The sequence below is a fragment of the Camellia sinensis genome, chromosome 3, assembly GCF_055761805.1.
Source record: "Camellia sinensis isolate YWXY chromosome 3, ASM5576180v1, whole genome shotgun sequence".
Classification (NCBI taxonomy): Eukaryota; Viridiplantae; Streptophyta; class Magnoliopsida; order Ericales; family Theaceae; genus Camellia; species Camellia sinensis.
The window spans coordinates 16,625,458-16,646,814 of record NC_138963.1 but is presented as its reverse complement, the minus strand read 5'-3'; the positions used below and the strand labels follow the sequence as shown (position 1 = coordinate 16,646,814).

The 21,357-nt window shown below is 41.3% G+C and overlaps 1 long non-coding RNA gene across 1 annotated transcript; it reads right to left on the bottom strand.

Moving 5' to 3' along the window:
- Nucleotides 1-195: 195 nt before the first annotated feature.
- Nucleotides 196-18,976, bottom strand: LOC145822353 (uncharacterized). The gene is made up of 4 exons (XR_014363486.1): nt 18,654-18,976; nt 7,340-7,416; nt 4,973-5,085; nt 196-538 (listed from the first exon to the last, which is right to left on the bottom strand). It is a non-coding gene; the product is annotated as an uncharacterized LOC145822353 (long non-coding RNA).
- Nucleotides 18,977-21,357: the final 2,381 nt, after the last annotated feature.

Genomic DNA, 21,357 nt, shown 5'->3' with positions numbered 1-21,357 from the left:
CTACTGGAGGTTTCCAATCACCAACAACATATTTGATCAATATAATAAATGGACATGAAAAACCAGAAATGAGTCTTTAACTATCCCATTTTTCCATCATTTTATATCCTCTGCCAAGGCTACCAGAGGTTTCGAATTACCAACTACGTATTTGATTAAAATAGTAAATGGAGTCATCAAAATAGACATATAATCTTGCTGGCTAAGTAACTAATAGCAAAATTCCTTTATAAGAACTCATCAAATCCAGACGCATAATCAACTTCAAAGTTTCAAACACATACAAACACACTCTTGAGAGTAAGAGCTCTAAATAACAAGTGTTGAAATGGCAGAACAAGTCAAGTTGTTTGGTGTTTGGGGAAGCCCTTTGTTTGCAGAGTTGAGAATGCTCTGAAAATGGAAGGTGTCGAATATGAAGTCATTGAAGAAGATATAACTAACAAGAGTCCTCTTCTTCTTAAGTACTATCCTTGTTCACAAAAAGATTCCAGTGTTGTTGCACAATGGGAAGCCTATTTGCCAGTTGGTTGTGATTCTGGAGTACATTGATGAGAAGGTATGCTCACTCTGGTGTGATCTCAAACAATTTGAGGGCTGCTTTACTAGGATTATGATAATGTTACGTGCACAAACTAAATTTAGAAGACAGACAAATCAATGTCGGTACTATACGGGTACTCAAAAAAAAAATACTCAAAATTTGAAATTTATGGATCAGAGTTATTCTAGATGTGGAATATAAAGTTCGAATATATAACACACTCTACTTTCTCTTTTCTTTTTTCATGCATTTGAATATATACCACACACAGTTGTTCATGCATTTGCTCTTCAAAGATACTGACTTCTACACTATGAGTACTTGCCTGCACTATGGAAGGCTTGGTGGAGCAAAGACAATGAACAAGCGAAGACCACGGAAGAAGCCTGTGAGCTCCTGAAAACACTAGAAGCCCAACTCAAGGGTAACAAATTCTTCGGAGGAGACAAACATTGGAATTGTAGACATTGTTGCCAACTTTATCGGATTCCGGCTTGGAGTCCTTCTGGAAGCCATGGGATCAGAAGAGTTGTTGACTGATGAGAAATTTCCCATGGGAGAGCAATGTCGGAAATTAGATCCAACTCAGCTTGAAATCGGAGAGCAATGTCGGAAATTAGAGAGTTTCAAATTGCCAGAATGAGCAGAAATTTCGGCGAATTTGAAGGTGACGAAGGCCGATCCGGCAGCAGAATAAGCAGCCATGGAAACTCTGGCGATTGAAGAGAGAGAGAGAGAGAGAGAGAGAGAGAGAGAGAGAGATGAAGAAGAAGAAGATCGCTACAAAGATAATATTAGTTTTATGTATAAAGAAAGAGAAAGAATTGTGTATTGAAATGTTGTATTGAATGTTGTGTATATAATGTGAAGGTACCTCTCCTTTTATAGAGGGGAGAGTGTTACAAAGGGGCCAAAAGAGCCGAAAGAAGAAAACATAATTATTAAACACTTTACATATTATATTCTAACAGCCCCCCTCAAACTCAAGGAGGATAGGAACCAACCAACTTGAGTTTGGAGAGAGTAACAAAACAGGAAAATAAAATAGGATAGGAGACACTGTATGGTCGTGTCAGACCGTTGTAGCAGATAATGTCTGGACAATTTACGAGGTCATGCTGGACCGTTGTAGAAGCTGACCGGAATCAATGTCGGGACAGTTTATGGGGTCATGCCGGACCGATGTAGAAGCTGACCGGAATCAATGTCGGGACAGTTTACGGGGTCATGCCGGACCGTTGTAGAAGCTGACCGGAATCAATGGCGGGACAGTTTATGGGGTCATGCCGGACCGATGTAGAAGCTGACCGGAATCAATGCCTCAAACTCAAATAGGTGTGAAGATAGAAACCTATTTGAAGTTGAAACAAAGGGATTAATAAAGTGGAGTAAAACAGCTCAAAAAAAAAAAAAAAAAAAATGGTAGAAGGTTTTTGTTGTTGTTGTTGTTGTTTTTTTTTTTTTTTTTTTTTTTTTTTTTGTATTTTGTGATAAAATATATATATTAGGAGTGGAATGAGGAGGAGTGCCTACGGAAGTATGGCTCAGTGATTTGGGTGGAGATATGACACTAATATATTGTAAAATATTAAAATAATAAAATATATGTATAATAAAATAATATACAAGTGGATGTGGATGAGGGGACAAAAGTGATGAATAATGGTTTCTGAAGTGGGAATCATGAGATGAATTCTACTTTTGTCTGTGTAGAGAGAGGGTTGGTTTTAAAGTAAGGGGAATCATGGATATGATGAAAGTGGGTCTAGTGGAGAGAAAGGGACCAGAGAGAGAGAGAGACTGGGGAAAAAGAAATTCAACAGTTTGATTTCATGGAATCGAAGCACCACATAAGAAAAGCAAAAAAAGAAAGAAAGAGAAGATTGGTTTAAAAATAAAATAAAAAAAAGGTATGGGTATGTGCAAAAGGTGGTGGATGATGGGTTGGAAAGTGGTCAAAGTGGTGGGTGTCCTTGAGTAAAGAGAGAGAGAGAGAGAGAGAGAGAGAACCCGTGCATGGCTGTATGCATGTGTCTGGGTGTCTTGCTGCCGTGTGTGCCTGTGGATGCATGTGCCGTGGGTATGAGTGTGTAGGTCAAACAAAACAATTTGATCAGCCTCGCATGACTAGGGAGGACTGAGAGTGAGATATAGAGAGAGTGTGTGGGTATGGGTGTGGACCGTGGTGTGGAAGGAGCTCAGTGTGTGTCTGTGTGAGAGTTGTCAATGGTGTGCATGTGTTGTGTGTGTGCCGTGTGTGATGTGGGAAGAGAACCAGCCCCCCTAATTTGATACACAATATGCACTGATCTGTCTGAAGAGGGATCGGACTAGAGTGGAGAGACCGACACAGCGGCTGAAGGAGGCGGCCGGAGAGGATTTTCCGACGAGCCGGTTGTCGGAGGAGGTGGGTTCGGAGAGGAGAGGTGATGATTTGATGTAGTTGGAGGAGGGCATGATGTGTTTGGTGGTTTTGGAGGAACTAGGTCTGGGAAGGGTGGTGAGTAGTTCATGTTTTATGGTATAGAGAGAGAGATTTTTTTTTTTGGTTTTCTTGAGTTTGATAGTGTGATCAGGAGGCCACTGATTAGTATTAGTACAGCAAACAAAAAAAAAGAAAGAGAGAGAATTGCTCAAGAAAAGGAGAGAAAGGCCTGGTCTTAGCCCATGTGTGTTGGTGTGTGTGAGAGAAAGCTGTATGTGTGATGCATGGTCTGTGTATCAGGCTGTGTGGCAGTGATTATCAAAGCTTGTTGGAACAACAGTGATAGGAGAGGCTTGGGGTTGATGATTGAGCTGATGAGGATGTTCACGGTGGCAGATGCGGTGCTTCTGCGGCTGCTGTTGCAGTGATTATTGGTGGTGGTCGGAGTGTTGCTGGTAGTAGATGAGAAGATGGAGCAACCGAGGTGAGTGAGGAGGAGGAGATGACAGTGGCGCACTGGTGGCAGCAGAAATGGAGGGTGGTTGGAGGAATTGGACCTGTTGAATTGGTTGAGATCCGGCGGGCGGTCAAGGCAAGGTTGCCGCCCGCCGGAAGGCGAAGAACACCAAGATCTTTAACCTATAGCTCTGATACCATATTAGTTTTATGTATAAAGAAAGAGAAAGAATTGTGTATTGAAATGTTGTATTGAATGTTGTGTATATAATGTGAAGGTACCTCTCCTTTTATAGAGGGGAGAGTGTTACAAAGGGGCCAAAAGAGCCGAAAGAAGAAAACATAATTATTAAACACTTTACATATTATATTCTAACAGATAAAGAAACGATATTTATGAAGAAGAGATACAGAGCAATGTGTTGTGGTTGATTAATTTGCGTTGGAAGCTCCGAAGAGTGTGAGAATGGCAATACATACGAAAAGCTTTGACTGTGGACAGTGAGATTCAAGCGAGAGAGAGTGGAGAGTCAAAAAAGAGAGTTGAGCGAGAGAGATTTTGAGAGAGAGTTCATACACCACCGTTGGAGACAGATTTGGGAAATAAGAGTGAAAGGGGAGATAGGTCAAGTTTTAGTTAACAACACGATTGGGTGATTTTTTTATTTTATTTTTTATGTAAAAAGTGATTTTTTGCAACCGCTAAACAGTCAACTGCAAAAAAATAAATGTAAAAAGTTATATTTCTAGTAGTGTGAAAATAATAGCAAATAAGATTCTGCTAAAAATAATAGCACCAAACCCAATTTGAGAGAACAATTAGGTTTGATGGATTAATTTTGGGGCCGACTTTGATAATTCAAATCTTTTACCTTTTAAGATTTGTTAGAATATTCATACAAAACATAAGATGATCGAAAATCGGTATCGATATGTCTTGAATCACATTTGTATAAAAAAAATTCAATACTATTTTGAAATTATATTTGTTGTGTATTTTTTTTTTAAGATAAATGTGATTAAAACATATAACTATCGATATTCGATCATTGTGATTTACTTAGTAAGTTCTAAAAAGTGAACGGTTTAGATCACCGAAGTTGTTCCAAAAACAGGCCCATTAAAGCCAGCTGCTCTCTCAAGTTGGCCCCAAACCCATATGGTTTATTGCTATATGGCTAAAAGCAAAATGACAGTGATTAGGAGATTACAGACCTCATGCTGAAGTGAGACTAAGAATTTTGTATAATTCCAAAATTTATGGCAAGTAAAACTAGGTGACAGGAATATCTTTAAATGGGACAGTAAAAAAATGATAGATAATATCAAAATCACATGAACATCACAAATAATAAGACAAATAGAATATATAAACCATAGATCATGTTCTAACAGTATTGAGTGGAATCAGCATCAACAAGTAAAGTTCCATCCCAAATCAGATAATATGACTTTTACTGGGAAAATGATAGTCCAAAGATTGTAAGTGTGTATTGAGAGAGCGCATAACAATTTAAGAAAATTTCTTTACAAACAGAATTCTGTACCTGACCAGATGCTGCCAGTGCATCTGTAAGGAGAGATACAGCCAACCATACTTGTAAGCATATCTGATGAGCAGCCATAGCTACTGTTCCTTGATGAGCGGCCATTGATGTCCCTAGTGTCATAGTCACAAGAACAACAAGAGTTCTCCCGATAAGAAAACCACCTAGAGGAGTGAAGAATGTGCAAAAAGTATCACAATCTAGGATTCTAGAAAGAACACGACCACAAAGGGTGGGGGGGAAAAACTAGTCAATGTATGAAATCCAATGATTTTGAGTTTGTGTCATGTCATTTTAAATATTGAAAAATAAGAACCAATAAGTCACAAATTGACAATTGTGTTCAAATTTTCAACGCAAAAATAAGTGCCAGAACTTGACCATTAGTATGTTGCATATGGAGCCAATAAAGGGGCACTCTTATTAAACTTGATCCTATGATTGAGACTCTCCAAGGTCCCATAACACTGCTAGTAAATAAGGTACAAAAGTACATGGCAGAAGTACATGGCAGCACTTGGAGTGATTAGTATTGACTGCACAGCACAAGTGTATTCCATAGATAGCACTAATAAATCATGAGGTTGAGAATAACTACCATCCATATAAAACAAATCACCAATCCAACAATTTAGGAATTTCTTCAGCTTTGGATAATTGTCTTATAACAAAGGAGCATTCTTACAAGGAATAAATTATAGCAACTCATGGACAACAGATACGTAAATTCTTTCTCCTCCATCAAAGCTAATTTACCAACATATTTAACACAAAAGAGGTTGACCCAGTGATGAGGCTCCCAGTAAAGCGGGTTCTGGGGAGGGCAAAATGTACATAACCTAACCGCTATTTTATAGAGGTTGTTTCCGTGATTCGAACCAGCACCACTAGGACGTTAATGTACAATGCTTATGAGAACTTCGAGGTTTTTGGCTACAATACGGGCTCCTTAGGCAGCAACAAGCAAGGATATACGAACTTATCAACTCCATTTGAGTATGCCTTTCAGCACTAGTCACATTAGAAAGGTTAGCTCCCACATGCAACAAAATAGTGTCCCAGTGTTCTGCTACAGGATGAACTGCTATAACTAATCAGCCTTAAACAGGATTTATGGTCCTAATCCAATGTAATATTGATATCAAATTTCCGTACTCACAGATCAGAACTACAAAAAGGTAAGGGCTTGGTATTGATTTTTTTATGTAAACCTATTACTATTAGAAATTCACATGTTTCTCCTCTGTCTAAACAATAGTTACAACTCACATATACATATATATTTAATTACATCAACATATGTAACTAATGCTCCTTTATTTTCCAAAACTATCCACATTATATCTATCTAACAGCTCATAATGTTTCATATATTTACTAGAAACATAAATTCCATTCACTAATCTCCATAGCACATGCATTACATAGGAGCAAAGTCACAAGAAGTTGGTGTTGTTTCTGGACAACTGGAAGGATAGAAACTAAATACAGAAAAAGATACATGATGGAAGCCCAAAGAATAACAACAGGCAGCACAAGTTTTCCTAAAGAATCATTCCAATAATGGTAGCCTTGACAACACCTAAAGTAATATCATACAATGATGGAATAAAAAGTTACTCTAGTGATGTCTTTTTTGACCTTCCTCACGCTAGCACCTTCTACGTGCACAAAATTATAGCTCAAATGTGTTGTTGATCTGCTTTAATAAATGTAAACATCTAAAACTTGACTCTCCATTTTGTATATTATTGACATACAACTATTGATTTTCAATCATATTTATTTCCCATATCATTAGGCATGGAACATCAAATTTTGTAGATACTGACACACACAATGTCCTTCACAAGGACTAACAAGACTGTGGGACTGGCCAGAAACTTCATTTGTCATAACTCACATGTCCAATCATAGTCATTAGAGACTAAATCAATTCGAGAAATATATGATTGACCAGGCCTCAAGTGCCCAGTTGTCCATGTATCCCTAAAGCCACACTGATGGGTAGCTACAACTCCCCTCATATGGCCTAAGCACACGTGTTTTAGGCCTAGTTTGAGAAGACTAAATAAGTGCACTTTTTGACTTTTATGAAATATGGGTTGAGTTTGGGTTGGGTTTGAAGTGATGTATTAGAGAGGTGATGTGACTTAAATAAGATGATGTGACTTAAATAGGATAGTCACTTTTTTACTTTTTGTCTTTTTTCAATCTTCCCAAACTAGGCCTTAGTAATGTCATCAATGTCAGGTGACACTAAGGTATCAATGCAGGTCAAGGGTAGGAAGGGAAGGCACAAAAATGCTGAGGTGATGCCTACACCAATTAGGATGTAACACAAAGTCATTAAACTGAGGGACATACCTTGTTGCTATATTAAGAATGTGCATATTGCTTCTTGAGCTCCCATGTGTCATATCTAAGATCTCAATGAAACGGGTCTGCAAAATAATTGACATACATTGCCTTTAGAAGTCTTGTTTAGTACTATATTATGTTTCTAAATTACACAACCATGAAACTTGCAAACAGACAACAGATCATTAGCAAATAGAAATTAATTTTTTAAGATAAAGCTGTCATTTAATTGATTCATTTAGGAGACAAATAATAAAATAAAAAATAGGTATATCTAAATCAGTTTGCAGACTTCAGACCAAAAATGGCCCTGTTCACAATATTGCATGTGAACACAAGATGAAGCAAAATCCTTGATGCAACACCTAACTCTCACAAAAGCATTAATTTGTCATTACATCTAAAGCATTCATTTAAGTTATTGCATGCAGAAACAACCTGAAATTTTTATTTTGAAACATCTAAGAAACTTTCTTTAAGAATCACACAAAATTGAGGCACACTTATCAAATACATCTTACTAATAATCTACCATTATAAATACATCCCCAAGATGTCAAATGAGGAAATAATTATAAGATAATAAAAATAGAGTACCATGCACACAAATAATTTAAAGGAAAAAATAAAAATATACAAAGCAAAGGTCAATTCCTGAAATTTTCAAGTTTCAACATGTGCAAGGATGGTCTAATAGAAACTAGGATGACCTAGGAAGCAGAGACACTTGTCAGAAATGCCACGTGGCTATGAATCGCAGAAGAAAAACTAATTGAATTGCTTCCTTATCTACTATTTTTCTTCATCCCTTCTATAAATGAAAATAAAAAGCCTTAAAAAAATCATTTTTCTTCAGCACAACCATCATATTTAGGGACAAAAAAAAGAAGAAAAAAAAAAAGCCATAATTTGGACATAACAGAATGCAGATGTTCAAGTTAGAACATGGAAACAGTGAATGAAGCTTTTTAAACAATTACAGTGTCACGCCCCCAAACCGCCCCTAGTAGTTTGGTGCCGTGATGGCCAGTAATCCGAGATTACCGAAGGCCGACTTACAAAATCACACACAATCAGAGTATAAAATATGGGGCTTACAAGTGCGGAAGTAATACATATACATATACAGAATCTAAATAGTCCATGAGAGCCGTGCTTAAGTCCAATGAAATGACATACATCTTTACAAAGTCTTACAACTTAAATACAATAATGAAATGAGATACAAAACACATCTTGACCAAAAGGCTTCTCAAGCCGACATATACAAGTACAAATGAAAAATAAGCCAAGAAGCATGATCTTCAAGATGGTACAAAAATGCCAATCCAAAACATGTCGGCTATGCACCCAAAAACACATCGGCATCACGTCTAGGCCTCAATGCCTTCTTGTTCATCACCTACATATATATAGAGAGGGTGAGCTCGGATACTCAGTGAATGATATTAGAAATAAAGGTTTTTGCATGATTGATATCCAAGATTTCTTTCAAAACAATACATAGCATACTTTACAATCAAGAGGGAAATCAAGTTCATTGCCGGCCTTTCAAGTTCTTTGGATGTTATTACATCTACTTAATACAAGGGGTGATGACAATTCCAAGACAAGAGTGCAGTTGCATTATAGTCCCCTGCAGCTAAGGACTTTCAAGACAAGAGTGCAGTTGCATTATAGTCCCCTGCAGCTAAGGACTTTCAAGACAAGAGTGCAGTTGCATTATAGTCCCCTGCAGCTAAGGACTTTCAAGACAAGAGTGCAGTTGCATTATAGTCCCCTGCAACTAAGGACTTTCAAGACAAGAGTGTAGTTGCATTATAGTCCCCTGCAGTTAAGGACTTTCCAGAAATGTCATCAAAACAAGATAGTGTTTAATATACAAGTAGGGATAGTCATTCATGCTAGATCAAGCACTTTTCAAAACAAGGCAAGACGAGATTTTATGAAAGCAAGTGTAACATAGCTTTATTAAAAATACCACTCACATAGTTTCTTCACACGTCGGGGTCGAGACAAGCCCAAGTCCTACAAACACAGGGCAAAGCCTATTGAATGCACCTTCAACGAGTTTCGTATGTACACAAATGGTTTCGGAAAACATGCTGGGCACCAACCAGGTCCAGGCCGAGGTTCCACACCTCCTCGCCGAGGTGTGTTCCCGAGGGCCACATGCAAGGAAAAGAGGTCGGGAAACTCTGGGTTTCCCTCTGCTGATGAACATGAAGAACATGAGTGTGAAAACATGAAAAACATGAATGTTCAATCATAATCTGTCATCACAAATCTGGGGTTTTCGTGCTATGAGTTTGAAAACATGGACCTGGGTACCCGTACTTGGAATTCTTGCGGAAATAAACACAAAAACATGATTCTTTATGCAAGCTTTCGGATCAAAACAAGACTTTCTTGAAGAACACATGAATGTCATTTCCTCTTTCTAAAATCGAACTTCAAAACGATGCATGGCTTACAAATCATATCCGATCATGCAATGCAATAACATGAACATAGAGAATATCATGAGCAGATCAAGAATCTAACCTTAGAACACGGATCTAACGGTCCGATCTCTAGGAATCAAGCTCGAAGATCTACTTCCTCACTCTAAAACTCCTTCTTCCTCCTAGAGCTTCTCTCTCTACAAGGCAAGTTTATGATACCAAATGATAGTTTTCTTTACCCGGTTCTGGGGTTAACCCTCTGCTGAGACACGTGGCGGCGACTGGTTGGGTTCTTCCTGAAAAGGTAGCTGACAGACCAGACAAAGCATGGTGGAAGGGTGTTCAACAAGTAAAGCGGTATGGGCTCTCTGACGGGACAATGACATCGGCTAACAACAAGGCATATCTTAACAAGCTACGCGGAATGGCACTCTGGCAAGGGGTGACATCGGCTAACAAAGGACTTTGGCAATTAAGGTGACAATGACCTCGGCTAGGAAGGACAACACTTGACTAAGCTGTGCCACATGTTGGCCTAGATGCGCCACACCTCGGCCTAGGTCGTACCACTCCAGGGCGAGATCGCTTGGGTGCAAGGTAACATCTCGGCTAATGTGTCAAGGCGAGAACGGAGGTCAACAAGGGGTTCCAAGATACTACTACTAGACTAGGGATGACCTCGGCTTGGAATAACATCGGCTAGTATAACTCAGGCAGGGCGTGACCTAAGTTTCACATCAAGGAAAGAACGAGACAAGTACACTACACTTAGACAAATCACAAGGCTTCAAAACAAGGCATGGATCACATTAGCTCAAGTGAAACAAATCACAACATACACATGCAAACTTAACAAGTCATAATCATACAGATGCTCATGAACATGATGAGAACATAAAATGTGGGTTGCTACAGTCTACCCTCCTTAAAGAAGTTTGGTCCCCAAACTTAAGTTACCTTGTCCTACGAATAACTCCGGGTAACGGATTTTCATCTTCTCTTCCTTTTCCCATGTGGCCTCCTCGCCATAATGCTTCTCCCATTCGATTTTCACCATTGATATCGACTTGTTTCTCAATTGTCTCACTTGTCTGTCGGTAATTCTCATCGGCTTCTCTTCGTAGCCCAAGTCTTCATTAACTACAACCCCGGAGTAATCTATTACATGCAGTGGGTCTCGGATATATTTCCTCAGCATTGAAACATGGAACACGCTGTGGACTTGGCTCAAATCTGGCGGCAAAGCGAGTCTGTAAGCAACGGTGTTAACTTTCTCAAGAATTTCAAACGGCCCAATATATCGGGGTGCAAGTTTACCCTTCTTCCCAAATCTCGAAACTCCTGTCATCGGCGAGACCTTCAAAAACACATGATCCCCAATTTCAAATTCTAACTCCCTCCTTCTTTGGTCGGCATAACACTTCTGTCGACTCTGTGCAGTTTTAATCCTCTGCTGAATGAGTTTGATCTTTTCAGTTGTCACCTGAACCAACTCGGGGCCAATTAGAGCTTTGTCTCCTACTTCAGTCCAACATATCGGCGATCTGCACTCCCTTCCATACAAAGCTTCATACGGCGCCATGCCTATGCTGGCTTGATAACTGTTGTTGTACGCGAACTCTACTAATGGCAAATGCGATTCCCAACTTCCCTGGAAATCCAACACGCACAGTCTGAGCATGTCTTCGAGTGTCTGAATCGTTCTTTCTGTCTGCCCGTCGGTCTGGGGGTGAAAGGCTGTGCTAAATCTCAACTCTGTCCCCAAGGCTCCTTGTAGACTCTGCCAAAATCTAGAAACGAACTTCGGATCTCGGTCTGACACAATGGACATCGGCATACCATGAAGCCTAACGATCTCATTCATGTACAATTCGGCAAGTCGGTCGGCATTGAATGTAGTCTTGACAGGCAAAAAGTGAGCTGACTTAGTAAACCTGTCGACTATAACCCAAATGGAATCCATACCTCTCTGCGTCCTCGGCAAGCCCACTACGAAATCCATGGAGATGTGCTCCCATTTCCACTCAGGAATTGACAAGGGTTGAAGAAGTCCTGCCGGTCTCTGGTGTTCTGCCTTCACTTGCTGGCAACACAGACACTGAAATACAAACTCGGCTATCTCTCTTTTCATGTTTAGCCACCAAAAGGTCCGCTTTATGTCCTGATACATCTTGGTGCTCCCTAGATGAATGGCAAGCTTGGAACTATGGGCCTCTTGCAAAATCTTCCTTTTTAACTCTGGTACGTCGGCTACACACAATCTCCCTTCAAACTTAAGCACTTGATTCTCCATGGTGTATCCCGGCCTCGGCTTGGTGACGAATTCATCAATTACCTTCTTGAGGAATTTATCCTCCCTCTGTCTGGTCTTCACTTCCTCAATGATGGTCGGTTCCACCGAAACCGCTGTCAGGCACGCCAAACTTCCAACTAACTTCCTGCTCAATGCGTCGGCTACGGAATTTGCCTTACCTGGGTGATACTGAATCTGTATGTCATAATCCTTCAGTAGCTCGAGCCATCTTCTCTGCCTCATATTTAACTCTTTCTGAGTGAACAGGTACTTCAGACTCTTGTGGTCGGTGAAAACTTGGCAAGATGTTCCATACAAGTAATGGCGCCATATCTTCAAAGCAAAAACCACGGCAGCTAGCTCCAGATCATGGGTAGGATAATTCTTTTCATTGGGCTTCAACTGACGAGACGCGTATGCTATGACTTTACCTTCTTGCATTAACACGCAACCCAAACCCTTATGTGAAGCATCACTGTAAATCTGAAATTCCTCATTAGCCGATGGTAGTACTAGAACTGGTGCTGTAACTAACCTCGCCTTCAGCTCCTGGAAGGCTGATTCTCTTTCATTGGTCCATTCATAAGCTGCTCCCTTCTTAGTTAGTTGTGTCAAAGGCACTGCAATCCTCGAGAAATCCTTCACAAACTTCCTGTAATAACCTGCCAAACCCAGAAAACTACGAACCTCGGACACGTTGGTCGGCGTTGGCCAATTCACAATGGCTTCAATCTTACTGGGGTCAACTGATATACCGTCCTCATTAATCACATGCCTTAGAAACGAAATGCTGGAAAGCCAAAACTCGCATTTACTTAACTTGGCGTACAACTTCTTATCTCTCAAGGTCTGCAGGGCAAGTCTCAGATGATTCTCGTGCTCGCTCGTACTCCCGGAATAGATCAATATGTCGTCGATAAAAATAATGACAAACTCATCTAGGTACGGCTTAAAGACCCTGTTCATCAAGTCCATGAATGCTGCTGGGGCATTGGTTACTCCGAAGGGCATTACCAAAAATTCGTAGTGGCCATATCTTGTCCGAAAAGCAGTTTTCTCAATGTCCTCGGCTTTAACCTTCAACTGGTGGTAGCCTGACCTAAGGTCAATCTTGGAAAAGACTCGTGCTCCTCGTAGTTGATCAAGCAAATCGTCGATTCTAGGCAATGGGTACTTGTTCTTAATGGTCACCTTATTAAGTTCTCTGTAGTCAATGCAAAGACGAAGTGTGCCATCCTTTTTCTTAACAAATAGAACGGGTGCTCCCCACGGTGAAGTGCTCGGCCTAACAAATCCTTTGTCCAACAATTCTTGTAATTGTGATTTCAGTTCTCTAAGTTCGGCTGGGGCCATTCTGTAGGGTGTTTTGGAGATGGGTTGTGTTCCTGACAGGATGTCCACAGTAAACTCTATTTCCCTATCGACAAGGTGGCCAGGCAACTCGGTTGGAAAGACGTCGGAGAATTCCTTAACAACGGGTAGGTCGGCTAACTCAACAATTCCATTCAAATCACTTAGTATACTGCACAGATAACCCTGACATCCTTTTTGGATCAACTTGTAGGCTTTCATAGATGAGATTAAGTAAGGTGGGGGTACTACCCCTTTACCTTGAAAAATGGCCTCGGCTTGGCTTGGGGTCTTCAACGTGACACTCTTAGTAACACAATTAATGGATGCATGATTCGCCACTAACCAATCCATTCCCAATATAACATCGAAGTGAGTCATGCTTAATGGCATCAAATCAACTAACAATTCTACACTCTCAATCATAACATTACACGCCCTATAAATGGATGTAACAATCATATTTCTCCCAGATGGAGTAGACACAGATAATACATAATCAAGGGGTTCTAATTCTCTACTCAATTTCTCGGCGAATATATTGGACACAAATGAATGCGTAGAACCCGAATCAATCAATACGTATGCATCTTGAGAACAAATTGGAAGGGTACCTGACACTACCGTCTTGGCATTCTGGGCGTCTCCGAGTACCAATGCAAAAACTCTGCCTTGCCTCGCCTGTATTCTGCCGACGTTGTTGTCCTGTGCAGAGCCCGAGGTGCTTCCATTCCTCTTTCCATTGTCAGTCCCTGCCTTCGGGCAGTCCTTCACACGATGACCTATCTCGCCGCACTCATAGCAAGCTCCTGTTGCCCAACGACAAACCCCGAAATGTAGCTTTCCACAACTCGCGCACACCGGCTTGGCGTTACCCTCCTAATTTGAGTTGCTGGAACTGTCTGTGCTCATTCTCTTCTTGGCATTGAACGGAACTCGGTGATTATCATAATTCTGTCTCTTCCTCTGACCCTCACTTGAACTCTGGTATCGGTTTAAATTAGCTTCAGCCAGGATGGCCTTGTCCAGTACTCCGGCGTATGTCGGCATGTTGAGCATATTGACCCGATCTTGTATCGGTCCACGTAACCCACTTTCGAACTTCCTCGCCTTTCGGTATTCGTCGTCAACCATATGAGGCGCATATCTCGCCAGTTCAGTAAAGGCACGATCGTACTCTGCGACTGTCTTGTTCTCTTGCATCAAATTCTGAAACTCCGTGGTCTTTCGGTCTCGGACGCTGAGGGGGAAATGCTTGTTGTAGAACAACTCCAAAAATTTTGCCCAAGTCAAACCCGGATTGCTTTCTCGGACCATCATCCACCACCTACGAGCATCGTCGTCTAATGTGAATGCTGCCAGAGATACCTTCTAGGCGTCTGTACTGGGGAAGATCTCAAACAACTTCTCCATCTCTAAAACCCATGCCTCGGCTTTCATTGGTTCTATACCTCCTTGAAATCTCGGCGGTTTCATTTTCTTGAACTCTCTGATTAGGGTTATCGTGTCGTTCCCATACAAAGCCTGTGGTAGAGGCACTTGTGGCACTGGAGGGGGTGGAGCTGCATAACGGCCATTCGTCTGCTCAGCCTGCGTGGAAGTCGTACCAGTATCCTGTTGCCTAGGTTGTCTCTGCTCACGAACCAAGCCTTCGACTAACCTTTCCAATCTCTCCAATCTATCTTCTGAACGATCTCGGCCAACTGGAGGTCTACCTCTCCTCATGGTGCTAGGAGGATGTAAGATGAGACTTTAAAATAACTGAACAGGTAATACGTATACAAGTAACAAATGTCTATGCCGAAATGATGCACACGTAGTCAAGTAGCAAGCAATATGATGCAATCCTAACATCATTCTAAGGAAAATCCAATGCTCTTTAGGACTCAAGGTGGGTGATTAACGTACTATAAGGATCTTGTGCTCTGATACCATTCTGTCACGCCCCCAAACCGCCCCTAGTAGTTTGGTGCCGTGATGGCCAGTAATCCGAGATTACCGAAGGCCGACTTACAAAATCACATACAATCAGAGTATAAAATATGGGGCTTACAAGTGCGGAAGTAATACATATACATATACAGAATCTAAATAGTCCATGAGAGCCGTGCTTAAGTCCAATGAAATGACATACATCTTTACAAAGTCTTACAACTTAAATACAATAATGAAATGAGATACAAAACACATCTTGACCAAAAGGCTTCTCAAGCCGACATATACAAGTATAAATGAAAAATAAGCCAAGAAGCATGATCTTCAAGATGGTACAAAAATGCCAATCCAAAACATGTCGGCTATGCACCCAAAAACACATCGGCATCACGTCTAGGCCTCAATGCCTTCTTGTTCATCACCTACATATATATAGAGAGGGTGAGCTTGGATACTCAGTGAATGATATTAGAAATAAAGGTTTTTGCATGATTGATATCCAAGATTTCTTTCAAAACAATACATAGCATACTTTACAATCAAGAGGGAAATCAAGTTCATTGCCGGCCTTTCAAGTTCTTTGGATGTTATTACATCTACTTAATACAAGGGGGTGATGACAATTCCAAGACAAGAGTGCAGTTGCATTATAGTCCCCTGCAGCTAAGGACTTTCAAGACAAGAGTGCAGTTGCATTATAGTCCCCTGCAGCTAAGGACTTTCAAGACAAGAGTGCAGTTGCATTATAGTCCCCTGCAGCTAAGGACTTTCAAGACAAGAGTGCAGTTGCATTATAGTCCCCTGCAGCTAAGGACTTTCAAGACAAGAGTGCAGTTGCATTATAGTCCCCTGCAACTAAGGACTTTCAAGACAAGAGTGCAGTTGCATTATAGTCCCCTGCAGCTAAGGACTTTCCAGAAATGTCATCAAAACAAGATAGTGTTTAATATACAAGTAGGGATAGTCATTCATGCTAGATCAAGCACTTTTCAAAACAAGGCAAGACGAGATTTTATGAAAGCAAGTGTAACATAGCTTTATTAAAAATACCACTCACATAGTTTCTTCACACGTCGGGGTCGAGACAAGCCCAAGTCCTACAAACACAGGGCAAAGCCTATTGAATGCACCTTCAACGAGTTTCGTATGTACACAAATGGTTTCGGAAAACATGCTGGGCACCAACCAGGTCCAGGCCGAGGTTCCACACCTCCTCGCCGAGGTGTGTTCCCGAGGGCCACATGCAAGGAAAAGAGGTCGGGAAACTCTGGGTTTCCCTCTGCTGATGAACATGAAGAACATGAGTGTGAAAACATGAAAAACATGAATGTTCAATCATAATCTGTCATCACAAATCTGGGGTTTTCGTGCTATGAGTTTGAAAACATGGACCTGGGTACCCGTACTTGGAATTCTTGCGGAAATAAACACAAAAACATGATTCTTTATGCAAGCTTTCGGATCAAAACAAGACTTTCTTGAAGAACACATGAATGTCATTTCCTCTTTCTAAAATCGAACTTCAAAACGATGCATGGCTTACAAATCATATCCGATCATGCAATGCAATAACATGAACATAGAGAATATCATGAGCAGATCAAGAATCTAACCTTAGAACACGGATCTAACGGTCCGATCTCTAGGAATCAAGCTCGAAGATCTACTTCCTCACTCTAAAACTCCTTCTTCCTCCTAGAGCTTCTCTCTCTACAAGGCAAGTTTATGATACCAAATGATAGTTTTCTTTACCCGGTTCTGGGGTTAACCCTCTGCTGAGACACGTGGCGGCGACTGGTTGGGTTCTTCCTGAAAAGGTGGCTGACAGACCAGACAAAGCATGGTGGAAGGGTGTTCAACAAGTAAAGCGGTATGGGCTCTCTGACGGGACAATGACATCGGCTAACAACAAGGCGTATCTTAACAAGCTACGCGGAATGGCACTCCGGCAAGGGGTGACATCGGCTAACAAAGGACTTTGGCAATTAAGGTGACAATGACCTCGGCTAGGAAGGACAACACTTGACTAAGCTGTGCCACATGTTGGCCTAGATGCGCCACACCTCGGCCTAGGTCGTACCACTCCAGGGCGAGATCGCTTGGGTGCAAGGTAACATCTCGGCTAATGTGTCAAGGCGAGAACGGAGGTCAACAAGGGGTTCCAAGATACTACTACTAGACTAGGGATGACCTCGGCTTGGAATAACATCGGCTAGTATAACTCAGGCAGGGCGTGACCTAAGTTTCACATCAAGGAAAGAACGAGACAAGTACACTACACTTAGACAAATCACAAGGCTTCAAAACAAGGCATGGATCACATTAGCTCAAGCGAAACAAATCACAACATACACATGCAAACTTAACAAGTCATAATCATATAGATGCTCATGAACATGATGAGAACATAAAATGTGGGTTCCTACAGCGCCCTGGCGTACTGCTCCTTAAGGCGAATCCCACATCGATTAGGTTGGAGGGGAGGTAGTGCCTTATAAGCCTACGAACCTCCCTCCCCAGAGTGAGGCCTTTTCCAGGGGAAAACAAAACCGTGAGGAGCCGAGGTGATGCTTCGGCAATAACCCGGCCTAAAGCGGACAATATCACTCTGGCTGGGGACGTTACATACAGCATCTGGTGTGCATTAAAGTGTGTATATATATATATATATATATATTGTGTATCTATATAGCTATAGCATTGATAGAAGAATGGGAAAATTGTCGATTTTATTCAGTATTCCTGAAGTAAATGGAAAAAGAACAGAAAATGAAAAATAATTTCTAAATCTGGTTATAGTATTGTTTTGGCTCTGAAAAATGAAAAAAAAACAATAAAAAGACGTTTTTTGCTCTCATTTTATTACATTTTGACAGTAAACAAACTGAGATTCAAGTCTCACTCGATAAAAACAAAAGTTTATGATCAATCTGATCGCATAAGGAGCTGAACAAGTTCTCAGATCGAGATAGAGATTGAAAATAGATAGAAACATTTCAGATGAGAAAAGAAAGAATTGCAAATAATTGAACACCTAGATTTCCTAAGTCAGATAGAGAGAAGCAGAGGCGATAGAGGAGGTTGAGGATTGCAAATTTACTTCTATTCTCACAAAACACCGATGAAATCACCTAATTTGCAATGAAATCACCTGAAAATTCTTCAAATTGACAGGTACATTACAAGCTTGAGAACTCGAGAAAACGAGAGACCGAGAGAGACAGAGATTGATAGATAGAGATTGGAAGGGAAATTGAGAGACAGAGAGAGAGAGTGAGATTGAGAGAGCGATTCATACCGATGGAGATCTTCAAATGACAATGGCGAGCGGAAGAGCGAGAGAGCAGAGCTATGCAGGTCTGTAACGCGTGAGAGAGAGAGAGAGAGAGAGAACAACTGTTTTAATTTTTCTAGAACTAGGTAACTTGGTTATTTAAAAAAAAAAAGAAAAATTAAAAATAAGGAATGACTTGGTTATTTGCGACTGTTAATTAAGTGGTCGCAAATTATATAGTAGCACAAAATGATTTTTCTAGTAGTGCCATTTTATGCAAATGGAAGAATGCCTATGTTAACTTCCCTGTTATCAAAGAAAATCTGCCTTCCAAAGAGAAAACTAATGGTCTACTTCAGAGCTCGTCAACAACCTGCTAGCTGTTAAACCTACTCCACTAAACCTAACCCACTACACCACTACCACCTCCACTTCACCTACTCCACCACTCCATCTCCACTTTACATCTCCTATATAATGTACATACAATACAATCAATATCAATCAATCAATACATAATTCATTCTCTCTGTATCTCTCTCTATCAATTTATCTTAACATGGTATCAGAGCAAGGTTGAGAACCTAGTAATTCCGCTTCACCGGTGGGCGGCAGCCTCGCCTTGGCCGCCCGCCGGACCTCTACACATACATTCACCCCGCTTATCCAACCCGACCCACCTCTTCCTCCCCACCCTTCTCGGATCCTTCGAGACCCACCAGTTGTTGGGTTGGGCCGTCTCCTACTGCCCCGGCGGTGACCTCACTGTTCTCCGCTATCGTCAGACCGACCACGTCTTCTCTCCTTCAGTCATTCGGTTCTACCTCGCTGAGATCGTCTGCGCTCTCGAACACCTCCATAGCATGGGCATCGTGTACCGCGACCTCAAGCCAGAGACAGTTTTGATCCAACAGTCTGCCCACATCAGCAAGCATGCACCGCCAAGTAACAACGAAATGTGCGATCCTTTCTTCGAGCCCTTCTATCACCCTTAAGCTCCATCGATCCAGTGCAGAGTAGAAGAGGCTGACAAGCGAAGGCTGTCTGTCCGATTAGGTGCCGAGAAGATCGTGGCCGTCGGATCGGAGAGAGACTGTGACCTCAGAGAGCGACGGAGGGAAGAGATTGAGTGTTTACTGTTCCTCTCTCTCTCTACTTTCTCTCACTAGAGCCACTTTAATCAAAACCCCCTCTCTCATTTTCTGGGTCAAGCCTGCTGCCACCTGGGTCTAAATGGAGGATGCCATGCTCCTACTCCAGACCGGAAACCGCCTCGCCACGACAACATCTGCTGGTCGGAGGACAGCTTCTCCGGCAAAATCATCACTCTCCCCCACCAACCCCACACCTTGCTCGGCCCCATCACGCTCCTCCTCCGCCGCAAGACGGCCGCTATCGCCACCCTCGACGCTGGACTCAACTCCGAAGCTTTTTCTCTTCAGAGAGAAATATATTATCTCTATTTTTTCATTCTGCAATATTCTCCCACCAAACCATCTTTCCCATACATGCCCGTGCACCCCCCGAGGGCCAGCCACTACTGTGTTGTTTTTGAGACGAGTCAGAAAACTTGCATCGACATTCCTCTCTCTCACTTTACTTTTTCAAACCCACAGCTCCTTTTTTTTTTCACCACATGATCCCCTTTCTTTTCTTTTCTTTTCTTTATTTTTCATTTTCACACACACAATCCTTTTTTTAATCAACTCACTCAACTTTCTTTTATTTTAATATATATCTATGTTTATTCTAATATATTGCACCGACTCTGTCTACTTTTGCACAAACCCATTTTCTTTTCTTCTTTTCTTTCTTTATTTATTTCTTTCTTTTCATTCCTTTATTACATCTCTACCCATATCCATCATCACACTCTTTCTTTATTTATTTCTTTTAATCACCTTTTGCACCTCCCTCACCGACTCCCTCACCACAAAATAGCATTTTTATTTATTTCTCTTATCTTTTTTGTGTTCCCTTTTTCACAATACACAAAAACAAAAAAAAAAAAAACAAAAACAAAAACACCAAAAAAAAAAAAAACAAAAAAAAAAAACAAAAAATATAAAAAATATATATAGCTTTGCACACCAAACCATATTTTATTTATTTCAAGGCTCAACCCCGATCACCATTTTACACAACCAAAAAAACAAAAAAACAAAAAAACAAAAAAAAAAAAACAAAAAAAACAACCAAAACACAATACCCACCGATTTGTTTTCTTTTCTGCAAACGGCCACCCACCGACCTCACTTATTCGCCTATTCCGCCGGTCTCTTCTTCTTGCCTCCGTCCTGGGCGGCCCTTGCCGGTGTTGCCTCTGTGTTTCCCGTGCCACCGAGCACGTTCACTCCCCCATACTCCTCCACTGCAGCATATGGCGGACCTCCAAATCGGAACATCACGGTGGCCTTCCGCTTCAGCTCCTTATTTTCCGCCTTTAGCACACTTATCTCTGCTCGCGCATCCTTATACATGCGCTGGAGCAGAGCCAGTTGGGCGTTTAACTGCTGCACCTCATTTGTCCTACTCTGCAGCCGGTGCAACAGGTTTGTGACCACCGTCATGGTCTCCACACATGACTTCAAAGTATACTGATTGGCCTTAATATCAGTTTGCACCGCCATTTTTTGCTCCACCGACCGCATCGGAAAGTTCAACGGAGCAAAACCAGAGGCGCTTGGTTGAGGTTCACTGGCCACCGCACCAGTTGTCTCTCTTGTTG